The sequence below is a fragment of the Argopecten irradians genome, chromosome 11 (assembly GCF_041381155.1).
Source record: "Argopecten irradians isolate NY chromosome 11, Ai_NY, whole genome shotgun sequence".
Taxonomy (NCBI): Eukaryota; Metazoa; Mollusca; class Bivalvia; order Pectinida; family Pectinidae; genus Argopecten; species Argopecten irradians.
The window spans coordinates 5,313,823-5,341,021 of record NC_091144.1 but is presented as its reverse complement, the minus strand read 5'-3'; the positions used below and the strand labels follow the sequence as shown (position 1 = coordinate 5,341,021).

General features: G+C 33.4%; 1 protein-coding gene and 1 long non-coding RNA gene across 6 annotated transcripts in view; both read right to left on the bottom strand.

Moving 5' to 3' along the window:
- Positions 1-27,199, bottom strand: part of LOC138334348 (vitamin D3 receptor B-like) — a 580,118-nt gene that overhangs the window by 111,533 nt on the left and 441,386 nt on the right. The window lies entirely within an intron of this gene.
- On the bottom strand, positions 200-5,874 carry LOC138334343 (uncharacterized). Its single transcript, XR_011210112.1, has 7 exons — positions 4,099-5,874; positions 3,110-3,201; positions 2,805-2,897; positions 1,321-1,715; positions 941-1,050; positions 532-770; positions 200-487 (listed from the first exon to the last, which is right to left on the bottom strand). It is a non-coding gene; the product is annotated as an uncharacterized lncRNA (long non-coding RNA).

The following is a 27,199-nucleotide window of genomic DNA, read 5'->3' as shown; positions in this document are numbered from 1 at the left end:
CATTACCATCAAAATAATTCTATTTTAGCACCTAAATTCTCTTTTAAAAGTTTACAGTGAAATCTAAGCAAACAAACAGTTTGAAAGACACTATTGAAACAAAATTTGTACCAAGAACTTTTTTTCCCCTTTTTTTCTTTCAAATTTTAGTTTGAACCAGTTTTTGATATGACCTTCTTAGTGTATGATGACGTACCTTTTAGGTACTTTTTTAGGTGTACCTAAGGTATACCTTAGGTATACCTAAGGTATACCTTAGGTACTTTTATGGTAAGAAAGAAAAAGAGGGAGAATGATGAGGGGTTTTATATAGTCAATATAGGTACATTTTAGGTATGTTTTAGGCACAGTTTAGGTATACCTAATATGTGCCTAGTGGCATGATGTGCCTAAAACATACCCGAAAGCTACCTAAAACATACCCAGAGAAATATACCTAAAAGATACCCGAAACATACAAAGTACCTAAAACATACCCGAAAGCTACCTAAAATGTACCCGAAAGCTACCTAAAACATACCCGAAAGCTACCTAAAACATACCCAGAGAAATATACCTAAAAGATACCCGAAACATACAAAGTACCTAAAACATACCCGAAAGCTACCTAAAATGTACCCGAGAGCTACCTAAAACATACCCGAAAGCTCCTAAAACATACCCAGAGAAATATACCTAAAAGATACCCGAAACATACAAAGTACCTAAAACATACCCGAAAGCTACCTAAAATGTACCCGAGAGCTACCTAAAACATACCCGAAAGCTACCTAAAAACCCGAATACTAAAATACCCGAAGCTACCTAAAACATACCCGAAAGCTACCTAAAACATACCCGAAAGCTACCTAAAACATACCCGAAAGCTACCTAAAACATACCCGAAAGCTACCTAAAACATACCCGAAAGCTACCTACCTAAAACATACCCGAAAGCTACCTAAAACATACCCGAAAGCTACCTAAAAGGTACCCGAGAGCTACCTAAAACATACCCGAAAGCTACCTAAAACATACCCGAAAGCTACCTAAAAGGTACCCGAGAGCTACCTAAAACATACCCGAAAGCTACCTAAAACATACCCGAAAGCTACCTAAAACATACCCGAAAGCTACCTAAAACATACCCGAAAGCTACCTAAAACATACCCGAAAGCTACCTAAAACATACCCCGAAAGCTACCTAAAAATACCCGAAAGCTACCTAAAACATACCCGAAAGCTACCTAAAATACCCGAAAGCTACCTAAAACATACCCGAGAGAGAGCTACCTAAAACGTACCCGAAAGCTACCTAAAACATGTCCCATGTTTTTTAACATGAACTCACAACTCATTAAAAACATGATATAGAAATATGAAAATAGAAAACATTTAAAAAGTTTATTGTAATTTTAAAAATTGCTTTTTAAACAAAACAAATCTGATCAATTGCAAGTCACAAAAATAATCAACATAATATTATTGATAGTTGAATACATCATTCAAGATACATAGTCACTGTTCGATGCAGTAATTTTCAAAAGCTTTACTATCCATGTCCTTTTAGCATTTTCACATCAATTAATCCATCATAAGACACTGGATGTGGCGATGTAATCTTAGGGAAAGGGTACAGTGTTTCCATGTCGATTGCAACTGATGAATATATCTCTTCACAATGTGGACGGATTTGCACAGGATAATGTTGTTCTGGTGATTCTTGTTGGAGTTTACTGAAAGAATAATGGTAATATTAAAGCATGCAGGAATCCAAAAGATCTAAACACCAGTAGTTATCGAAATATGTAATCAGTAATGCAATTCAACACTGAAACAGTTTTTGAAAGATTTGATGAATGGTTTACACCATCTAAACAACGGCATTCTAGATATGCAAACATTCAGAAGGAGTTAACAAGAGTTAACAAAATATGAAGCAAGGCCACTTTACATCATTGGATGCAGACATATTGAAGTTTCCGCTAATATTAACAAATCAAACGCTTTATTATAATAAGCTCATTAAAAATTGTTTTACTCAACTTAGGGAAACAAATGCTTACACATTTTGATTTAACAGTCAACAAGAATTTCTTTCAATGAGACTACCATTCCACATCTCCACCATTAACTAAAGTCCTACTGTAAATATGTTAGACTATTCTTAGTTGTATATGTATGTCAAAGGTCACAATGTAGGTCATGATAACCCACCAGATATAAACCAAGAAGTTCCAGTGAATTGAAGTATAGGTATAAGAGCCTAGTAATACTTGGCCCATCCTAGATTTCCAGGGGTTACGATCACTTATAATCTTTTACACCCTGGGAATATGTCATAGCGAAACTGAAGGCTCTGTGTATGACATCAGATGAGAAGATAGTTTGGTCCTTTGATATACATCAAAAGACTCAACTAACTGTACATTGCATGGCTTTGAAGTTGAGCATCACTAAATCTCTAGATCTGCTGCAGGCCTGTGATTGGTCAGTTTTTTCTCTTGAACTGCCTTCAGTTTTGCTATGATATGTTCCAGCGAAATCAAGGTTATAAGTGATCATATAACCCTTTGAAATCAAGGTCTTGATTTTACATTTAGGACCTGGAAAAGTTTTCGAAAAAGAACATTACCTAATAAAGAATTGATTTTTATCACCAAAAAGGATATTTTAGTTGTTTTTTTTAAATTGTTTCCCCTCATTTAACTATTAAATACCTTTAAGTCACATTTGCTTTGCATACAACACTGAAAATAAACTAAACATGAAGTTTACCCTACATGTACATGAAATTAATCTATTTTAATAAAATCCTTACATACATTACCACGCCTAATATAATCATCTTTTGTAGTGTATATGCCGGGGGAAGTGTCTTCTCCACTTTTTAACTCCAATGCACACAGCAGTATTACCTGATGAAAGTAAAAAAAAAATGAATGAAGGATAGCGACCAATTATAATAATTATAAGAATGATGTAATATGTTAGTGGTTTCTCAATTAGAATTATCATCATTTCAATTAATATTTTAATTCATTTAGATTTGTGAATGAATTGATTAGTTGCTTTTGCACACAAACATTGATAATTCACAATTCATTTCCATATTTATGAGTATTTTTACCAATGAAAGTGTCTGATTGGTGCAAATCTCCAATAATCAGTCTAACTTGTGATTGTTTTCTTCTTTCCTCACCATGGCCCATTCTGATATTCCTGGAAAAAATTATATGAATCATTACAAGTTAATTGGAAGCATCATATATACATCATCAGAAGTAAATTTCACCAAGATAAATACTAAATCATTAGAACCATAAATATGAAATATACTGTATATAAAATTCCAAAATATAAACAAATAAATTTTAATTTCATATTTATGTACAAATTGAAGATAAATATATATCTTCTACTTTCTATAGCTTGATTTCTTTATTCATATAAGACTATGTATCCAATTTAAAAATAAATTTCACAAATTTATATTTGAATTATAATTTTAATTAATCAAAATCCAGCCAATTACATGCAAATATGGACCCATAAAATGCTTTGTATTTCAAAATATTCCATGCATATTTGTAACAGCTTTCAATCATCAAAGTTTTGCAGCTTTGTTTAACAGAATATTAAGGAAAATTACCCGGACATTCTCTTTCTTTTCAATGTCGGTGACGATTATTGATGAGACCTACTTTTCTGTTGCCAGCATGAAGACAACGTCCAGATATATATTAATATTACAAGTTACATTTTTTAATTCAATAATAGTATATGGTGTGCAAAACATCACAACTTGCATACCAAAACCCATAAAAGACACTTTTTGAGCTAAATAACAAATAGACAGTAGGCCTACATATTTTCTTCTCAAACCGTGAATTCAAAAATAATAATAATAATAAACAATCAAAATCGTTCAAACTCATCTAAATTATGTCCAAAATTCATGAAATACTTGGTATACTAATAATCTAAGCCATGCTTTCAGTAGTTATACGACTTATTTATTTACCAAAACAAGAAATTTTGGTTCTGTGATATTTTTAAAATTTACAACCTGCTGCTTGTAACCGGTAATTTGAGCTACGGTGAAAATTGAAAACGTACCTGAATTCTGACATATTAAACTTGCCGTGATTGATGAATCAGCTAACAGGCATGAAATAAACCCCCATCAAGTTGATTTTCTGTGGTATACAGGACAAAAACATCGTCTGTAGGCACGGCAAAGGAGAGCCTGGGTTGTTTACATTTTCAAATACTTCCGTAAACACCTTCCTCTATTTTCCCGCGAAAAGTCACGTGATTAACAAAGGGGATTCCCCGGCCGGGATTCCCCTGTACATCATAAACAAATCCTTGTCTCCGTGAGACTTTCGGCAAATATTTCAACTGGTGAAGTTGTTAATTGATTTAATTGTATAACTGAAGTGTTTCTGGTGTTATTCTAGTAGAAAGATAATTTAATCAGCGACAGCGTATTTACTACAACGGTGTTTACTGTTGGTTTCCGGCATGCAGACTGTGCCTCAGTCAGTCAGTGAAGCTTTCAGCACAAATATTTCGACCAATTTTGATGTTGATAATTGATGAAAGTAAATAAATAAAGTATTCCTGGTATTATTGTAATGGAAAGAATATTTACTCACAAGTATCAGTCTGACTAGCTATTTACGACAAAATTGTTTACTGTATACATATCGGTTTACGGCATGCAGCTTGGAGAACATGTTCACTACACGTGTGTTTATCACTAATTTGAACGATAATTTCCATACCTATAAAGTAGAGTGTTTGTTTAATCCAAGCTGGATAATGGGCCCCAGACCCCTTTTAATGGAATGTATGGATAGTTGTTTAATTGTATGTAAATTTAAAGGATTTATTTTGCATGTACATCGATCTCAATCTGGATTTCAACACACCAATATTACAGGTATTTTGACGTAAATCTGTTCTGAAAGTCATCAAAATTATTTCATAATGTTCTAAACATGGTTTTATTACATCCTGTAAGATGTGAAACAATTTTAAAATTGGCCACGTTTGGGAAGATTTATGTCAATGCCAATGCAGGTGTGAAAATTTACATGTTTACAAATGCCCTGTGATTTTGATTACCGTCATAAACCACAAGCATATTTGTTTCTTATAATTTTCAAATAACTGTGATTAAATGATGAACAGAAGATTATACAAATGTTGAAAAGGAAAAATAATGAATTTATAGTATTATTGTTTATAAATAATGATTATATATTTGAAGATAATTAAACGAAAATTTCTGAGGAAATTTGACACATCCAATTGCAAGACTACATGTAATTTAATGCACAGAAAACACAGGAAAGAAGTACATTTGAGAATGTAGAATATATTCAAGTCTTAATATGTACATCAATCAATTTATCATAGTCACATATTACTCCATCCTAACATATTTCAGATACTTGGACCTGGCATGGAAAAATCCTAAGTCAAAAATAGGTACATTTTAGGTACTTTGTAACATTCAGAAATGAAGTCAATATGAGGCACATTTTAGGTAGTCTAAAAAAAAACTAAGTTGAAACTAGGTACATTATAGGTATTTCTAAAATATTCAAAGTCCACCATAGGCACATTTTAGGTACTTTGAGAATTTCAGAGTCCAAATTGGGTATGTTTTAGGTACTTTGAGAATTTCAAAGTCCAAATTGGGTATGTTTTAGGTACTTTGAGAATTTCAAAGTCCAAATCGGGTACATTTTAGGTATATCTCAAAAACCATAGGTATCTTTTAGGTATACCTAAAACGTACCTATTCTGATAGGTACTTTTTAGGTAGCCTTTAGGTACACTTTAGGTATACCTCAAAGTACCTATTTTTCCCCTGGGTACTCCATTGACAGAACAGCTGACATGGCACCCCTTACTCCCTTACATTGGTACTATTGACAGAACGGCTGACATGGCACCCCTTACTCCCTTACATTGGTACTATTGACAGAACAGCTGACATGGCACCCCTTACTACCTTACATTGGTACTATTGACAGAACGGCTGACATGGCACCCCTTACTCCCTTACATTGGTACTATTGACAGAACGGCTGACATGGCACCCCTTACTCCCTTACATTGGTACTATTGACAGAACAGCTGACATGGCACCCCTTACTCCCTTACATTGGTACTATTGACAGAACGGCTGACATGGCACCCCTTACTCCCTTACATTGGTACTATTGACAGAACAGCTGACATGGCACCCCTTACTCCCTTACATTGGTACTATTGACAGAACAGCTGACATGGCACCCCTTACTCCCTTACATTGGTACTATTGACAGAACGGCTGACATGGCACCCCTTACTACCTTACATTGGTACTATTGACAGAACGGCTGACATGGCACCCCTTACTCCCTTACATTGGTACTATTGACAGAACAGCTGACATGGCACCCCTTACTCCCTTACATTGGTACTATTGACAGAACAGCTGACATGGCACCCCTTACTCCCTTACATTGGTACTATTGACAGAACGGCTGACATGGCACCCCTTACTACCTTACATTGGTACTATTGACAGAACGGCTGACATGGCACCCCTTTACTCCCTTACATTGGTACTATTGACAGAACAGCTGACATGGCACCCCTTACTCCCTTACATTGGTACTATTGACAGAACGGCTGACATGGCACCCCTTACTACCTTACATTGGTACTATTGACAGAACAGCTGACATGGCACCCCTTACTCCCTTACATTGGTACTATTGACAGAACGGCTGACATGGCACCCCTTACTCCCTTACATTGGTACTATTGACAGAACAGCTGACATGGCACCCCTCTCCTTACTACCTTACATTGGTACTATTGACAGAACGCTGACATGGCACCCCTTACTCCCTTACATTGGTACTATTGACAGAACAGGCTGACATGGCACCCCTTACTCCCTTACATTGGTACTATTGACAGAACAGCTGACATGGCACCCCTTACTACCTTACATTGGTACTATTGACAGAACAGGCTGACATGGCACCCCTTACTCCCTTACATTGGTACTATTGACAGAACGGCTGACATGGCACCCCTTACTACCTTACATTGGTACTATTGACAGAACGGCTGACATGGCACCCCTTACTCCCTTACATTGGTACTATTGACAGAACGGCTGACATGGCACCCCTTACTCCCTTACATTGGTACTATTGACAGAACGGCTGACATGGCACCCCTTACTACCTTACATTGGTACTATTGACAGAACGGCTGACATGGCACCCCTTACTCCCTTACATTGGTACTATTGACAGAACAGCTGACATGGCACTCCTTACTCCCTTACATTGGTACTATTGACAGAACCCCTTACTACTGACATGGCACCCCTTACTACCTTACATTGGTACTATTGACAGAACGGCTGACATGGCACCCCTTACTACCTTACATTGGTACTATTGACAGAACGGCTGACATGGCACCCCTTACTACCTTACATTGGTACTATTGACAGAACGACTGACATGGCACCCCTTACTACCTTACATTGGTACTATTGACAGAACGGCTGACATGGCACCCCTTACTACCTTACATTGGTACTATTGACAGAACGGCTGACATGGCACCCCTTACTACCTTACATTGGTACTATTGACAGAACGGCTGACATGGCACCCCTTACTACCTTACATTGGTACTATTGACAGAACGGCTGACATGGCACCCCTTACTACCTTACATTGGTACTATTGACAGAACAACTGACATGGCACCCCTTACTACCTTACATTGGTACTATTGACAGAACGGCTGACATGGCACCCCTTACTCCCTTACATTGGTACTATTGACAGAACAACTGACATGGCACTCCTTACTACCTTACATTGGTACTATTGACAGAACAACTGACATGGCACTCCTTACTACCTTACATTGGTACTATTGACAGAACGGCTGACATGGCACCCCTTACTACCTTACATTGGTACTATTGACAGAACAACTGACATGGCACTCCTTACTCCCTTACATTGGTACTATTGACAGAACGGCTGACATGGCACCCCTTACTACCTTACATTGGTACTATTGACAGAACGACTGACATGGCACCCCTTACTACCTTACATTGGTACTATTGACAGAACGGCTGACATGGCACCCCTTACTTCCTTACATTGGTACTATTGACAGAACAGCTGGTACTGATGATAGCACCCCTTCCTCCCTTTGAGCCCTAACAAAGAAGGCCTAGGAGGTATAAAGCTTAGATAGCATACTGCCAATATACTAGTGAAGTGCCTAATTTCCCACTGTTGGCTATCCAGCCGGCTGTAATTGACTCTAATTTGATTGAAGTAGTGATTAAAATTCACACTGTCTTACATGACTACTGTGAAACCTTGGACCAACTAGACCAAGGACCCGGAAAAAAGGGGAGAGAAAAATAGGGTTGTCTTTCTGTTTCAATTTTCTATATGTAATATATATAAATTTAGATAAAAACTGATTTCTGATTGTTGGATACTTTTACAATAGGATTGATGAATTATCAAAATCATTAATTACTGGTAATCTGGTATAACCTGTAGGTTAAATTTAGCAAAAGAGGTAACATTGTTTGATAAAGAATTGTATTTCTGGTCTGTTATATTTGATTTTTGATATAGAACATCTTAAAAAACTTATAGAACTTATAAAAAAAAAATCTATTGAAACTTGAGAAGATTACATAAAGGCTTTGAATATAATGTATATACCTTTACATGCCTACAATGTGTATACCTTTACACACATTTAATGTGTATATCCTTACACAGCTATAATGTGTATACCTTTACACACTTGTAAAGCATATACCTTTACACACGTTTAATGAGTATTTCTTTACACAGCTGTAATGTATATATCTTTACACATGTGTAATGTATATGCCTTTACACACGTTTTATGTATATACAATTACTCACGTATAATGTATATATCTTTACACATGTGTAATGTATATGCCTTTACACAGCTGTAATGTGTATACCTTTACACACATGTAATGTATGTATCTTTACACACATGTTATGTATATATCTTTACACATGTGTAATATGTATATTTTTACATACCTGTAATGTGTACATCTTAACACACATGTAAAGTATATATTTTACACACCTGTAATGTATATACTTTACACACTTTATTTATATATCTTTACACATCTGTAATGTGTACATTTTTACACATCTGTAATGTATATATCTTTACACACCTGTAATGTGTATACTTTACACACATATAATGTGTATAACTTTACACACATGAAATGTTTATATATTTACATGTGTATATATTTACACACCTGTAATGTATATATACCTTTACACACATTTAATGTATACAGAGGACTCCACATAATCGGATAACGGTTATTTGAATATTTCGAAATTTGCATAAAATTCTGCGGTCCCGATTTTTTCCTTCTTTATCTTTGTTTTTCAACTCCGTGTATTTGCATAGATTTTTACATGACCTCCGGTTATTTGAATAAAATATTTTGGAAATTCTAAAAATAAAATCGAATATTTTTCAATTTTGCAATATATTTTTAGCGAAATTTGCCGATATATGTTTCAAGATACTTCGCTTTTACTAGAAATCATCACGGTAACAGATTAACGTTATCGTATGGCTTGTTATTTTATGCATGAATCTGCAAAGGTATTCGACGCTGTTACGATTTACATCAGCAGCGGTTGATCATAACTTTAGTATAATCACTGACTCAAACATCTAATTAAAGCATTTGCACTTTCAAATGTGTTTATTTATTAACGTAACGTACCTTAGTTGCGATCGGTTGGAGAAACCATGCTTCCTTACAACAATCGCCATTCATGAGTAGTATAGAGTCTATACCAGAGTCTTGTTGACTAGGACAGACATATTTGAATCAAGCATCTCGTTGAACGAGACTTAAAAGCATGCAAAGTTGGCGTGCAATGACTACCTCAAGTTTCGAACAGTATGTAGGATACAAAAGATACTTGCTACGTTGTTTCATTGAGCACTACTTGAATATGCATTAATTTCTGAAATGTTATCAAGCTATTCGCGGTACATATCAACAATACAGGGAGAGTTATCAAAACACATTTAGGTCCAGTGAACACATGGCTTATCACCTGCCGTCATTTTCGAATTCTTACACATGTATAAAAACAACACTACTAGTTGATCGGCACTTTGAAGTTTAATCACGATCGTAAGTTCATTTTGCCAGGCAAATGTACGTAATTTGTTTATTATTTAGGTTCAGAATTGTAGACACAAATTCAATCGTGATAAGTTATTGCATTTGATATCGATCGTTTAGCTGTTTCTCAAATATTCAATTGTCGATCTAACGTAAACAAGAATCTAATAGGCCTATTGGAATATTTTTTGTTATTAAACAATTCAAATCAATTTATGACTTCGAAAATAATTACTTGTGGTTCGTTTTAAGTGTAAATAATTTACGTATTTATCAAGTAAACGAAACGATATCTATTTGCCTGTTCACATACATATGTGTGAGGTCAAACGAAGGTGCAAAATGTCATCTCCGCCTATTCGAATACTCCGGTTATTTGCATATTTTCTGCTGGAAAATGACTTATTCAAATAAGCGGAATCCTCTGTATATACCTTTACACACCTGTAATGTGTACATCTTTACTGTTATGAAATGTATATATCTTTACACATGTGTAATGTATATATCTTTACACATGTGTAATGTATATATCTGTACACACCTGTTATGTATATCTTTACACACCTGTAATGTGTATAACTTAAAACATGTTTAATTAATACTAATACAAGTGTGTTATTATCTTTACACACCTATAATGTATATTCCTTAATCAACACCTGTAATGTGTATATTGTACACACCTGTAACCTATATTTACACCTGTAAATGTCTCACTTGTCTATCAGGGTCACCCCTGACCTTAAGGTCAGCTCTATGATTATCAACCTACAATGTCACCAGGCTTCAAGTATTTGCCTTGAGAGTTGTGGATAATAAAAATCGTGTTAAGTGTTCACTACTTGAAATTTCAATGATCTGGATACTCTCTATATTTTTACACAAGATTTATACTTTTCCATCCTGCTGTTTTTGCTTTATTTGCTTTCCATGAAAAATGGTGGGATTTTAAATGTGGCTAATAACTTCTACGAAGAATAAATATACATTTATATGAAAAAACCATTATTTTTACTTAATTTCAGAGCCGGGATTTCACTAACTTAAAGTAGAATACAGTGATAAGTTATGGTGATTCATTTTGACAATTTAAACAGCTTTTGATTATTATAATTGTAAACTATATATTTCTCCCACCTATTTGGTTATATGATACCGTCAGTTTGAAATTATGTTGAAGTTGAATGGGTACATTAAAATTCAACTCACATTTCAATTTGGATCCTGAACTTTCCTAAAGTTCTTGTACTGGAACCCAGACAACATTAAAGCGGTACAGTTCCATTTAAAATAGAGGGGTGCAAAGCGTGTCCAGATTGATGATATCAAATAAAACATTTGAAAATGAATTTGAACCCATCCATCATTTCATGACAACTGCTCAGTTAGCAATAGAAATATTTGAACAATTGTGAGAGAAATATTTCTATACCAGTATAGATAAATGACTAACATTTTAGTGATCATTACAAGCTGGTGTAATTGTCTTTGAACTTTGACAGGGGTAATTGTATGGTTATTTATATAGCATTATGCATCAGCCTTCCATTCTCAGGTTTGTGTTTAGTCAGCTTACAGACGCGTATTTATCAAAATCACTCAGAAATCTGTAGTGTTTTAATTTACTGATACAACCAAATAAATGTTTATAAGTTAAAATTAGAACTATTTAAATCTGAATTTGTCTGCTTTCAAGTATTTACAATGTACATATGATTACAGAAATGTTTAAGCTGACGTTAATGTCATTTTAACATACATAGATATGAGCTATTGACTTTAATATTGTAGTAAGCTGCAAGATATTGAAAATGCAGAATAGATCTTGAGAAACAGGTCGAATAAGATATAGCATCGTCCTTGTAAATGACAAATGTATGTATGACTAATGCAGTTTTGTTCATTTAAAGAGATTTTCGTTAACAATGGATGACTTAAATAACATCCTACATATGGAGCAGTAAGATAGTTATTTTGGTATAACTTATTGAATGTGGCCAGGTAAGTATTCAGGTATGTTGTTATTTCATCTGGCGTTAACTTGAGAACATCATTGAAAGGCAACACAACAGAAAATGAATAATTGATAGTGTCAATTATAGTATATATTCTGTGTTACCCAATTACCTTGAAAATGTAGAAGTTTACAAACAATTTTGTTTTACTTTGACTACAATACCATTCCTGGCTCTGTTTTTCGACTCCAGTTACATAATCACCTGCTCAAAGTTATCAAATTGAAATTTGGTGAAATGTATACGAGGGTTGATAATGGTATGAGTGGTTTGATGTAACTCTATCAGCGTATATCGGCAGTGAAGCCATTTGTTTGGCAGTTGAATGAGCAGATGTGATTAAGGTTTTTTTTTAAAGTTCAAAAATTATGCCATTTGGAGGTACTCAACCAGCTATTATTCTTATTGCAAAAACAGAGCTGAGACGATCATCGTATCACAAGTTTGGGGATCGTGAGGAGATTCAAATGAAGATACAATGATCAAGTATCACAGGTGCTTTTTAGACGACTTTTTTTTTACCTGTCAAACTTGACGATAAGTAAGAAAATGTCCAGGTATCTGACCAGCTGGGCATTTAAATGTGCCATTAGATAGTTAACGAGATTACATTCAGGTAAAATCTAGGTAGCTAACATACCATTTAGGAACGATAGCAGTCATTCTCACATTTTCTCTAGCATATCAGCTCATATCGAAAATGAACATACAACACAAACTGAGGCACAAAACGGTGACATTAATATCCAAACTGTTGTTTATCGTAGTATTGATTCTATAGTAGGTCAGCATTGTTATACTTCTCACAACAAAGTTAAGGAGTCCACCAGTTATCCTGCAGTCAAGCTTTCATGGTTAATTTTTCTTTCAATTTTTTTTGTCTTTTATAATTTTGCATTTCTGTTTTTTTAAGGTGAAGTTAGCTGTTATGTTTTCCAAACATTTTCACTGCTCACTATCTTTAAATGAATTGATGACAGTTTGTCAAAAATGAAACTTGTTTTCAGTTCTGTCAGGCAGATATCAGATAGTTCTTGTAGCATTATAAATAGACATTAACATTTGCTTTAGATGCAGGTTTCAAACTGATACACATGCTTATCAAGTTTTATCAATGCTTCCGAGCTCAAACTGGATGGAATACTGCATTTCTTTAAAATTGACGTCAGTTGTGCACTGCCTGAGAGTAAGCTTGCCAGTGATACAACAACTATAGGTATACTGAGATAATATAAACATAATGATGGGGTGAGGAGGGGGGAGGGGGGATTATGTAACAGTTGTAGTAACATACCTCTGAGTGAGTTTGTTCTGATGGTTGGCAGTCTAACATGGTAATAGATTTGTAATGATGTATATTGCTAAAGCATTATACGCCTGGTGGTCACAGGTATATAGTCCAGGAAAACTCACAACAACCTGCAGATGTTGTAAACACAGAAAACTTTTAAATACATTTCGTTAATTCTAACATGATTATGTATATAATTATTAATTTAATTGTTGTAAGTAAGTGTGTGAAGTTTACATCTTGTCACAGTGTTCACGATTTAAGTTGGCCCGATGGCCCAAGGCTATAGAAAATCTGGTTGGCCCTATTGGCTATGCAATTTTGACTTAATAATATTTAGTTAAATGCTTGATAAGGACAAATAATAAAATTAATAATGAAAAATCTGTATTTTGAGCAATTTCCATAGTTTTTGTTGCTTTAGTATTACAAAACCCTTAGAAGCATTTACAATCAATTTTACGGTCCTTTTATTTCTAAAACAATACATGTATGTGATGATATAACAGGTCTATGAAAAAATGGCTGGGGCCATAGAATTTTCTTTCTCTGCAGACTGATTGTCTATGGAAAATTCATAGTCACTTTCAGACACTGTTGTTATTGGGTATAGTTTATGTGTTTTCACAGATAAACATATATAACAAGATTTAATGAAAATAAAAAATTTATTAACTTAATAAAAAAAACTTGTGGTCGTTGTGGGATATTTTATTTTTCTGTTGATCGTTGCTTAATGATAAGAATAAATATAGAAAACCATGTGGAGTTTTTCCTGGTGAAGGTAGGCGTCCCGTGATACTGTAGAGCAAATGAAATGTTTATAAATTCACCTGTCTGCCTGTTTGTTCAAAACCTGTTTTGCCAGAGTCATAAAACTTTACAAAAGCGGGTTTTAAGAAATAATTTATGCATTTTATCTTTTATGTGATCTTTGTAAAATATGACATAAGAATATTTATTCATTTCATAATGAATACAATATTGGCTGTTTGAGCTGTTGAAAGCCTTCCGATGAAATAGGTGATAATACTGTGTTATTTATCTAATTGTTCTAATTGGAACTGAAATCAGAAATTTGTATGTTAGCTCAATTTTTATCATTTTATTCATAAAAATTTAAAACCTACCGCCAAATAATATTTGTGGAATCAAAATTGATGAATAATTCTGTTTAGTTTAGATAGTTACAGTGATAGTCTTGTACCCCAAAACACTAAAAATTAATTTTTAAGGTTAATTTCAAATGCTGTTTGATATGGTAACATTTCATTGTGTTTGGCCTCTAGATACATTCACACCTGGTGTTGATGCTGTCATTTATATACCTGGATATCCATACATCATTGTTATATGTAATTCTAGGAGAGAAAGTCGCGTGCTGAGAATGTGTGTATCCTATAATTAGGATTACCTGCTCCATGGACGATATGCTTTCTGTCCTTTGAGGATAGCTGACATTGTGTCACTAGGGTCAAGGCCATGGCTTGAAATATATAGATAGATATATTTTTCTTATCAATAGTCTGTAGCTGTGCAGGTTTCCAGGTGTAAGTAGGTAAATGATCTTACAGAAGGTATTTTTGTTCCTTTTGAGTACATAGATCTCCCAATAATTATTGGGTTCAGATGACTAAATATGACACTGTATCCGTCCGTGGTAATTTAGCAGATATTATGGGATAGGAATGGCAGCTATAGAATCATCTAACAACCACAGGTATCATGAGGATCTATCATTCTCCTCTCACCACATGAAACCAACTCTTTTCGTGGGAGATTTATTTTCAAGAATTTTTTTATCATGTCCAATTCACGAATTAAACAGTTATCATATATTATGCAGAAAATCTTGCGTATATTTGGTGTTAGGCCATCAACATATATTTTCTTATGTAATTAATGTTTTTAAGAAACCTTTAATTAATATCTTAGACAATTCTTGCGCATATAAATTCAAAGATATCTCCATTCAATTTTAAATCCTCAAAACTTATTTCCACAAAAATGTTTTTAAACAACGATTGCGAAAATTTATTAGTCGTAAAGAAATTTTTATATCAGTGCTGAGATAACTCTTTCATTAAATATTATATTTATTTTATAAGTTCTTTAAAGATGCTCAACCGCCGACAGAGCATAAATGATATTCATCACTTGAACAATAATTGGTGTTTAATCGTCTAAATATATGTCTAATTCAAATAAAAAATAATATAAAATGATTTATTTTGCCTTTTGTGCATGAGCAATCAGTACTTCATTCCATATAGGATATAGTGCCACGGAATTTTTTCGGGATGCAATTAATTATTTTTCATATTTTTGACTTGAAGTAAAATTAGAAGCTCAAACTTTTCAATGGTGGTAATGGTGTAAAGTAAGTAACTTTGGTATCGGAAGAAAAATATTAAATCGTCTGCTCCTGTTTTTGATAGTGACAAATTATCATTTGTCAGCGGTGGAGCATCTTTAATGTATTGATTAAATGATAGAAATAGTTTATTTAGATATGAGTCTGTTCATGGACATTTACATATACTTGAATCTTGCAAGTTTGAGATTTTGAAGATTTTTGTACCATCATCATGAGGTGTGTTGGTATCCCAGCCAATCTTTGACAGCAGGATGTTTTGCTGTTGGTCTGATTGTATAGCGATTCCTGTAATATCTTATACATGTTGAAGTGTGTGAAACTATTGTTAGTAAGTTGACGATTTAACCATAAGTGCATTCATGTAAATGCTTTAAAGTGCCTAAAACTTCTTTTTACAATTATCAAAATATATATAGATTTCTTCATGAATTTCTGGCTCCTAAACTCTATAAAAGTGGTTTCTGTACTTGTGACTGTTTGGCTTAAAAGCCTCTGTAGAACTGAGAGTTAATGTTGGAACTTGTACTTGGAATGGAATGTTGAATATTTGTGTGAGAAATGAAGTTACAGAGTAGGTAAAATGTGCCAGGGTTATGGGCCCACAGTCTGTGTTTTCTTTCTTGTGATTATTTTCAAATATGAAACATTTGCTTTAAATCGAGAACACATGTGTTTCTATGACAACCAGTAGAAACAAAAGAAGCCTTTGATTCTTCAGTGGAAGACTGCGGTGGTAGATTTTAATGGCATCAGGTTTTTTTTCTGAAATAATATTTACGTAACTTAGTGTAAGTGAGGTTTTGGAGATGTGGGATAGCGATATGGACAATATGGACGCTGTGTTGAAGTGTGTTCATAGATCCATGATGTGGTTGGGACAACATTATATAATTGTAGTACAGCTAAATATCTCCATCACATATCATTACACTTTACTATCAGACAACTATACAAGGTGATTTATATATTTCCCCCTACATTGTGGAGTTTGAATTCAGGTTTGTGTTAATCAAGTTACAGATATAAATCACGTCTTCATACTATGATGCTAGCTAGTTAGTATACATATATATATAGTTACATGATTGCTCTGATGATGTTTTTCATATCCATTATTCTATCATTACACCAATACTATATTTATCTGACATTTTGTGTTCAGTTAGTGGTCTCTAACAGAATACAAAAGATTGCTCGGTAAGTTCAGCTATAATTTTGTATCTCATATAATCTGTATCCTCTAGCTGTGATCCGTGAATTTCCTCCTGGAAAGATGTATGATTTGTTAAATGGCGGTATGGATATATGAACATAATTACGATAGAAATCTGTTTACGTCTGGGGTGCATTACCTACATATCTATATAGGGGCTATCAAAACGACCAGAGACACACAGGAAGTTCTAGATTCACATCACCCTGCTACATAACTTAATCCATACTGAGTGCATTTCTGTGAAATACAAAAAATCTGCACCAACGACGACAAACAAACTGTATAGTCCATGACATGTAATATAGTTTACATGAGATGCCAATAAATTAATGCAGTTTGGTGTTTTGTGGTTATGGTTGTATATCTGATGGAAGATTAGAGGGCCATTAGTTTACCTGCTGATATCAATTCAGAATAAGAAATGTATTTTATACTTGAGTAAAACTAGTTGATAGGGAGGAGGTATAGTAGCTACACAGGTGCTGCACCAAGGACCCTAACTGAAGTCAATTCTAGTTCTCAAGACCTGCATTCTTCCACAGAGATTAAAACAATATCACAGATTCTAGGAGTCTTCTCTTCTGTTGCACTTTATCCTTCTCACCAAGACTATAGGCGTAGGTATATGTATAACAAAGTCTAAAACCTCTGTCATTGGTCAATCTGACAGACTGATTGATAAAGTCAGACTCACATGAAAATTTAGGTAAGTGTGAGTCAGTAAATCTTAATAACTCAACAAGTCTGATCCAACAAGTCTGATCCAATACGTCTGATCCAATACGTCTGATCCAATAAGTCTGATCCAACAAGTCTGATCCAACAAGTCTGATCCAATAAGTCTGATCCAATATGTCTGATCCAATAAGTCTGATCCAACAAGTCTGATCCAACAAGTCTAATCTAATACGTCTGATCCAATAAGTCTGATCCAATAAGTCTGATCCAATAAATCTGATCCAACATGTCTGTTTCAATAAGTGTGAGCAAATAAGTCTGATCGAAGAACTCTGATCCAATGTGTCTAACCAACAAACATGATCCAAAAAATCTGATCAAACAAATCAGAACAGGACATATTTTCTTTACAATTATCTAACAATGTATTTAGATAAAATACATTATAACAAAGACAAACACTTGTGTCCATCTTTTGAATGTAAATTCATCATCACTTCCCACCAGAATATCAAAGTTGCCATCTTAGAAACGTGATCACAGACAGATGTCTGTAGGCACAGAGTAATTGTACTAAAAAATAAAAAAAAGGGTAGTTATCATTTCTGATGTATCTGTACAGCCTGGCCATCGACTGTATGTCTGTCGCCTATAGGAACTTGTTATCTCCTACTCTCTGTCACAGAAAAGTACAATTAGCATCACGCCAAATTGAGTGGAGTTGATCAATGCAGAAGATTTTACCAAGAAATATGGATTCTGTTTTAGTTATACTTACTAACCAAAGTGTATAGTATCTTTTACATCCTTTTCTTGGCTGTACTGTATTCACGAACTGACAAGATGTTCAGGTCAACAGAGGTTAGCAAAGGTCATTTTAGGTCATCAGTCATGTTGAAAAGGGCATTTCAGGTCATCCGAGGATAGCAAGGTCATTGAGGTCATCAGTCAAGTTGAAAAAGGTCATTTCAGGTCATTAGAGGTTAGCAAGGTCATTGGGTCACCAGTCAAGTTGAAAAAGTTCATTTCAGGTCATCAGAGGTTAGTAAGGTCATTGAGGTCATCAAAATGCCAAACCTTAGAATCTTCTAGATAATTATCTGAGAGTTTCTGTAAATGTTTTTATTCGTTGCTAATTACTCAAAACTTGTGTTGATGTAAATGGCAGGTGAACATGTAATTTTCTTGAATCGTTTTAATTAAGTTTGACAATAACAGACAGATTGTCCTGTAGATTTAATGGAGATGGAAACGTTGTTGCTCTGCTTTATGTATATCATAGCAATAGTAAAAACAGGTTCTCATTACTGGCCACAGGATATTTGTCATTTCTCTGATTCTTGATGTTTCCATGTAGAGACAAAGGTGTAGGCTGGTCTACCATTTAACCCCTATTTATTGTCTGTGATGGAGACAAGAGATTTAGACACTGCAGGTTTCTGTTGAGTGTGTCGTCTGTCAGTCTCCCCCAGATAAAGGACATCCTAATCCGATTTAATGATAGCCTTAGTTTACCTTGATTAGGAAATCAATCTCCAGATGTGATTCACTATCTCTATCACACACTCTCCAGCTTCTCAAGGTCAAAGGTCGCTATTGTCTTCAGAATTGCCCTGTGTATGCCTTTGTTATTCCAGCTATATGGAATTACTATGTAGAGCTGATACGTATATGTTGATAGTTATTAGGTCACCTGAGACGAAGTCTCAAGTGACCAATTCTAATCGCCTTTTGTCAGGCGTCGTCCGGCGTCCGGCGTCCGTCGTATGTCCGTAAACAATTTACATTTTCGTCTTCTTCTCCAAAACTGCTGAAGCAATTTCAATGAAATTTTGCACAAACCTTCTAAGGCATAAGGCCAATCAAAATTGTGAATTATATGGTCCCCACCCCCCAGGGGGCTGTGGGAGGGGCCAAAAGGGATAAAATTGAGTAAAATTTCAAAGCAAAAATCTTCTTCTCTACTCACAGATGTGGTAGAATCAAATACTCTTCATAGATAGAAAGGTATTAAGGTCCTTTACAAAAATTGTGAATTATATGACCCTGGGGTCTCTAGTTTCCCCCTGGGGAGGGGGTTAAGTTTACTATAGTTTATATTGGGAAAACACATTTTTGCGCATTATTTGGTCATTTGTAACAGGAAATGAGTCAAATGTTGTCAGAATTATCAGTATGAGATGGCCATTTAATCATATTAACAAATTTTCTATGACTGACCCCCAGGGACATTAGGGGCGGGGTCAAAAGGGGTCAAATAGGCTAAAACTTCAAAAATCTTCTTCTGAAATTCTGGAAATGGTAGAATCAAATACTTTTCATAAATAGAAAGGTCTTAAGGTCCTTTACAAAAATTGTGAATTATATGACCCTGGGGTCTCACGTTTTCCCCTGGGGACGGGGTCAAGTTTACTATAATTTATATAGGGAAATTTTTCATTGGAAACGAGTCAAACTTGGTTAGAATTATTAGCCTGAGATAGCATTTTAATATCATATCCACATTGGTTCTGGCCGACCCCCTGGGGGCAGAGGGGTGGGGCTAAAAAATTGTCAAATAGGCTAAAACTTCAAAAATCTTCTTCTGAAATTCTGGAAATGGTAGAATCAAATACTTTTCATATATAGAAAGGTCTTAAGGTCTTTTACAAAAATTGTGAATTATATGACCCTGGGGTCTCACGTTTCCTCCTGGGGAGAGGGTCAAGTTTACTATAGTTTATATAAGGAAAACACATTTATGAACATTGTTTGCTCAATTTTCATTGGAAACGAGTCAAACTTGGTTAGAATTATTAGCCTGAGATAGCATTTTAATATCATATCCATATTGGTCCAGGCCGACCCCCTGGGGGCCTAGGGGCGTGGCCAAAAAAGGTCAAATAGGCTAAAACTTCAAAAATATTCTTTTAAAATTCTGGAAATGGTATAATCAAATACACTTTATAGATGAAAAGGTCTTAAAGTTTGTTTATAAAAATTGTAAATTATATGACCCTGGGGTGTCCTGTTTCCCCTTGGGGAGGGGGTCAAGTTAAATGAGTCAAACTTGCTTAGAATTTTTAGCCTGAGATAGCATTTTAATATCATATCCACATTGGTCCTCGCCGACCCCCTGGGGGCAGAGGGGCGGGGCAAAAAAAAGGGTCAAATAGGCTAAAACTTCAAAAATCTTCTAAAATTCTGGATATAGTAGAATCAAATTATTATAGATGGAAAGGTCTTAAGGTGTTTTATAAAAACTGTGAATTATATGACCTTGGGGTCTCACGTTACCCCCTAGGGAGGGGTCAAGTTTACTTTAGTTCATGTAGGAAAAACATATTTGTGAACATTATTTGCCCAATTTTCGTAGGAAATTAGTCAAACTTGATTAGAATTATAAGCCTAAGATATAGCATTTTAACATCCATATCTGTCCTCGATGACCCCCTGGGGGACCAGAGGGGCAAGACCAAACAAGGTCAAAATGATTAAAATTTCAAAAAATACCTCTAAGTTCACAGGTGTGATGGAAGCAAATACTCTTCATAGTCGTAAAAGTCAAATTTATAAATCACTGACCAACTTCAAGGCCCAGCATATAGTGTTTATATGTCTTTAATTTGTTTCATTATTTGTTTCATTATATATTCTAACTCAGGTGACCGTTAAGGCCCATGGGCCTCTTGTTATGATATAGTCTAATCTGGTGTATTTATATAATGTTGTGATCATCCAAAGTCGTTACTTCATCAAGCTGAATTATTCTGTATGCTTTATTGTCATAAGGGGTTGGTAATGTTACTGAAATTGGGTAAACATTTAACATGTTATAGAATTTGAATATTATACATTGTTGATTATACAAAGGCATCAATATTGAAATCATGTGATGTGGGAAAAATAGTCTTATTCAAGTAAAGTCTTCTTTTGGAAACGACATTTGTCATAGGAAGGAAGGCATTTTATGTTAGTAGAATGTTCTTTCTGAATGTAGACTAGACCTCACATTTGCATTAGAATGGAATTGAACATTTACGACTGGATGTTGTGTGGACATTCAGAAAACATGTCTTTCTATTACATATTGTTTTATTATAACAGTAGATCAATAATGAATTCTCACTGCCTTTTCACCACACTCTCAGTAGACGGGCAATTTTACACACAGGAATTATGGGTAATATTCTTAATAAATCAATGTTGGTTTCAAACAAACTATCGGACATAATTTACTATCAGACATTATTTCTGTTACAAATTATTCATTTCACAAATGAGATGGGGTGACAACTTTTCCCAAATAATTAATATTCGAGAGGGAAAAGGGATGTTTATCTGGTTGTTGACATATGTCTAACTTAACTTTGATAGAGCTCGGTACTGAATGCATTATGGCTTTAAACAAATTATTTATTACACAAAAACTCTCCCATTTATGGTTGTAACATATTTTTGTTTCAATTTTGTGTGTGTTTATTAATCACAAGTTGTTGACAGCTGAATCAGTTTCTGTCGCCATAACAAATTCATTATTGTTTTAATGGTCACAGAATAATACCAAATAAATTACACAGAAAATAAAGCACATCATTTATATTTACAAATGATCATTTGGTGCTTGTTAAGAAATCAGATTCAATTTGTCATCAAATTGCCATTACTATATTTAGAATTTTTTGTCATTTGTTTTGGAGCTTGTTATTTCATTCTGAATGATTCAAGTACTAGGGACCTTTTGTGATCCGAGAATAACTCAATCAGATGTTATAAGCCCTGTCAGTCAGTTTTATCCCGATTATAACAAACCCCTGGGGAACCAAAAAAAGTATACTTTGTTATAAGTAAAAAGTTTGTAACAGACATCTTACATTTGATGGGGAATGACTGCGTTATAACCATGAATTTGTTGTAAGTGTGTTTGTTATAACCATGAATTTGTTGTAAGTGTGTTTGTTATAACTATGAATTTGTTGTGTGTTTGTTATAACTGTGAATTTGTTGATAGTGTGTTTGTTATAACTATGAATTTGTTGTAAGTGTTTGTTATAACTATGAATTTGTTGTAAGTGTGTTTGTTATAACTATGAATTTGTTGTAAGTGTTTGTTATAACCATGAATTTGTTGTAAGTGTGTTTGTTATAACCATGAATTTGTTGTAAGTGTTTGTTATAACTATGAATTTGTTGTAAGTGTGTTTGTTATAACCATGAATTTGTTGTAAGTGTGTTTGTTATAACCATGAATTTGTTGTAAGTGTGTTTGTTATAACCATGAATTTGTTGTAAGTGTGTTTGTTATAACTATGAATTTGTTGTAAGTGTGTTTGTTATAACTATGAATTTGTTGTAAGTGTTTTGTTGTTATGTTTGTATAACTATGAATTTGTTGTAGTGTGTTTGTTATAACCATGAATTTGTTGTAAGTGTGTTTGTTATAACTATGAATTTGTTGTAAGTGTGTTTGTTATAACTATGAATTTGTTGTAAGTGTGTTTGTTATAACCATGAATTTGTTGTTAGTGTGTTTGTTATAACTATGAATTTGTTGTAAGTGTGTTTGTTATAACCATGAATTTGTTGTAAGTGTTTGTTATAACCATGAATTTGTTGTAAGTGTGTTTGTTATAACCATGAATTTAGGTGTTTGTTATAACTAGTGTGTTTGTTATAACCATGAATTTGTTGTAAGTGTGTTTGTTATAACTATGAATTTGTTGTAAGTGTGTTTGTTATAACTATGAATTTGTTGTAAGTGTGTTTGTTATAACCATGAATTTGTTGTAAGTGTATTTGTTATAACTATGAATTTGTTGTAAGTGTGTTTGTTATAACTATGAATTTGTTGTAAGTGTGTTTGTTATAACCATGAATTTGTTGTAAGTGTGTTTGTTATAACTATGAATTTGTTGTAAGTGTGTTTGTTATAACTATGAATTTGTTGTAAGTGTGTTTGTTATAACCATGAATTTGTTGTAAGTGTTTGTTATAACTATGAATTTGTTGTAAGTTTGTTATAACCATGAATTTGTTGTAAGTGTGTTTGTTATAACTATGAATTTGTTGTAAGTGTGTTTGTTATAACTATGAATTTGTTGTAAGTGTGTTTGTTATAACTATGAATTTGTTGTAAGTGTGTTTGTTATAACTATGAATTTGTTGTAAGTGTTTTGTTATAACCATGAATTTGTTGTAAGTGTTTGTTATAACTATGAATTTGTTGTAAGTGTGTTTGTTATAACTATGAATTTGTTGTAAGTGTTTTGTTATAACCATGAATTTGTTGTAAGTGTGTTTGTTATAACTATGAATTTGTTGTAAGTGTTTGTTATAACCATGAATTTGTTGTAAGTGTGTTTGTTATAACTATGAATTTGTTGTAAGTGTGTTTGTTATAACTATGAATTTGTTGTAAGTGTGTTTGTTATAACCATGAATTTGTTGTAAGTGTTTGTTATAACCATGAATTTGTTGTAAGTGTGTTTGTTATAACTATGAATTTGTTGTAAGTGTTTGTTATAACCATGAATTTGTTGTAAGTGTGTTTGTTATAACTATGAATTTGTTGTAAGTGTGTTTGTTATAACCATGAATTTGTTGTAAGTGTGTTTGTTATAACCATGAATTTGTTGTAAGTGTTTTGTTATAACCATGAATTTGTTGTAAGTGTTTGTTATAACTATGAATTTGTTGTAAGTGTGTTTGTTATAACTATGAATTTGTTGTAAGTGTTTGTTATAACTATGAATTTGTTGTAAGTGTGTTTGTTATAACTATGAATTTGTTGTAAGTGTGTTTGTTATAACCATGAATTTGTTGTAAGTGTGTTTGTTATAACTATGAATTTGTTGTAAGTGTGTTTGTTATAACCATGAATTTGTTGTAAGTGTGTTTGTTATAACTATGAATTTGTTGTAAGTGTGTTTGTTATAACTATGAATTTGTTGATGTTTTTATAACTATGAATTTTGTAAGTGTTTGTTATAACTATGAATTTGTTGTAAGTGTGTTTGTTATAACTATGAATTTGTTGTAAGTGTGTTGTTATAACTATGAATTTGTTGTAAGTGTGTTGTTATAACTATGAATTTGTTGTAAGTGTGTTTGTTATAACCATGAATTTGTTGTAAGTGTTTTGTTATAACTATGAATTTGTTGTAAGTGTGTTTGTTATACCATGAATTTGTTGTAAGTGTGTTTGTTATAACCATGAATTTGTTGTAAGTGTGTTTGTTATAACTATGAATTTGTTGTAAGTGTGTTTGTTATAACTATGAATTTGTTGTAAGTGTGTTTGTTATAACTATGAATTTGTTGTAAGTGTGTTTGTTATAACTATGAATTTGTTGTAAGTGTGTTTGTTATAACCATGAATTTGTTGTAAGTGTTTGTTATAACTATGAATTTGTTGTAAGTGTGTTTGTTATAACCATGAATTTGTTGTAAGTGTGTTTGTTATAACTATGAATTTGTTGTAAGTGTTTTGTTATAAGTGTGAATGTTATAACTATGAATTTGTTGTAAGTGTGTTTGTTATAACCATGAATTTGTTGTAAGCGTGTTTGTTATAACTATGAATTTGTTGTAAGTGTTTGTTATAACACTTTACAGTATTTAGCAAGACATTGTTCCTTATTTAAGTATCATTCTCAATATCTTTTGGATTTATGAAGTCAAAGACAAAAAACGGAAGAACATTCTTTATATGAAAATAATTCAATTTTGCTTGTTACGAGCATTTTCATTGGCTTAAAAATTTACTTTATCAGCCCATAAAGGAAAAAATGGCATTGCCGTTTATAACGTTGTTTCTGATTGGCTGAGATGACGGCGTAATGATTTCATAGACAAAAGAGTCCCATAATGAATTTTGAATATTGAAGAGATTATCTTTAGTAAATTGAATTATAAGGATTAATTTGAATATATTTTTTATGTTATGGAGATATAACACAAAAATCTGAGTGTACTCTCATCATAAACTGCTTCGCAGTTTATTTAGAGTACACTCAGATTTTTGTGTTATATCTCCATAACATAAAAAATCTATTCAAGTTAATCCTTAATTAAATTATTTATATGCAACCTAAAAATCTAAAGCTAACAAAATAGGGATGGACGGAAAGTCTTTTAACATGTACATCAAGAAAAAAATTGACTATCTGAAGTGGAGACGTCTTAAGCAGAATATTTTTGAGTGTCTAAAATAAAAAGCAAATCATTAACAAGTAAATTATCAATAATTTTGTAGAGTTTTTGAACGATAAAGAAAAATATGAATAAACACTGACATTGACAAATATCTGTAAACTACACGGTAGATATAACCTCTGTAGGATGGCCCCTACAACATCCATATTATGTTAATCTTCCCGTCTAATGTGGCTTTCTCTTGTAACTACATAATAAGATTATGCTAATTTCCATAATCATATGCATTTCGGGATCCTAAGCAGGCTTTAATATTCCAAAATTTTCCTTTCTTGATTAATTACTAAAAAAAGCATATGCAATTCACATTTAATTACATTTCTTTGTGAAATTTTCCATCACTATAGAAAGTTGTGTTTTAAGATAAATGGATATCTGTTCATTCTTTCTTAAGATTATATAACATTTTGGTCTGGATTGATATTTCCAGTGAAATAGAAGTGATTTGCTCTAGTGAGTGTTGAGAGTGAAGGCATACTGCAGTGAGGGAAAAGGACAGGAAACTGTTATATGTTGTCATTAAGTATATAATACAGCCTATATTAATGATAGATATAGTGTATGTGTGGAGCGGGCTAACATTATGTATTTCTGGGGGCTGTTTATCAGATAATTACATCAGAGCTGATATTATACCGGAGTCTAGACCATTAGTAATATACACATATAGGATCTCATGGCAGCTCCAGAAAAAAAAAATCTAGCATGGATTTTATCTAAGTTTTCCAGCCCCAGAGTGAAGCTTTAAAGTTGATGACACATGTGGTTACAGATTGTGTTCATACTTCCTCTCACAAATGATTTCAAGCAGGAAAAAAAAGAGATGGATAAATTTGAATGATAATAATTTTTAGGAAAATGTTGAGACTTGCTGCCATAATTATGAGCTTAAGTTTCAGTAAAGTGACAGAATTTCTAATTTGCAGACATGTCACTAGTTATAAGAGAATCAGCTGCTACAAAGGCATCCAGATTTGATCACCCAATCCTTTCAAAATCTAACTTATATATAGTATTTTATTTCTGTTAATATCTACATAAAAAGTGTCCGAATAGATGTTTTGAAATATGGAAACTTGAAAATAGCATGATCCTTTCAAGTATCTCAGAACCTGTGTAAATTGTACATGGATTGGTCCCCATAAACCTGTGTAAACTGTACATGGATTGG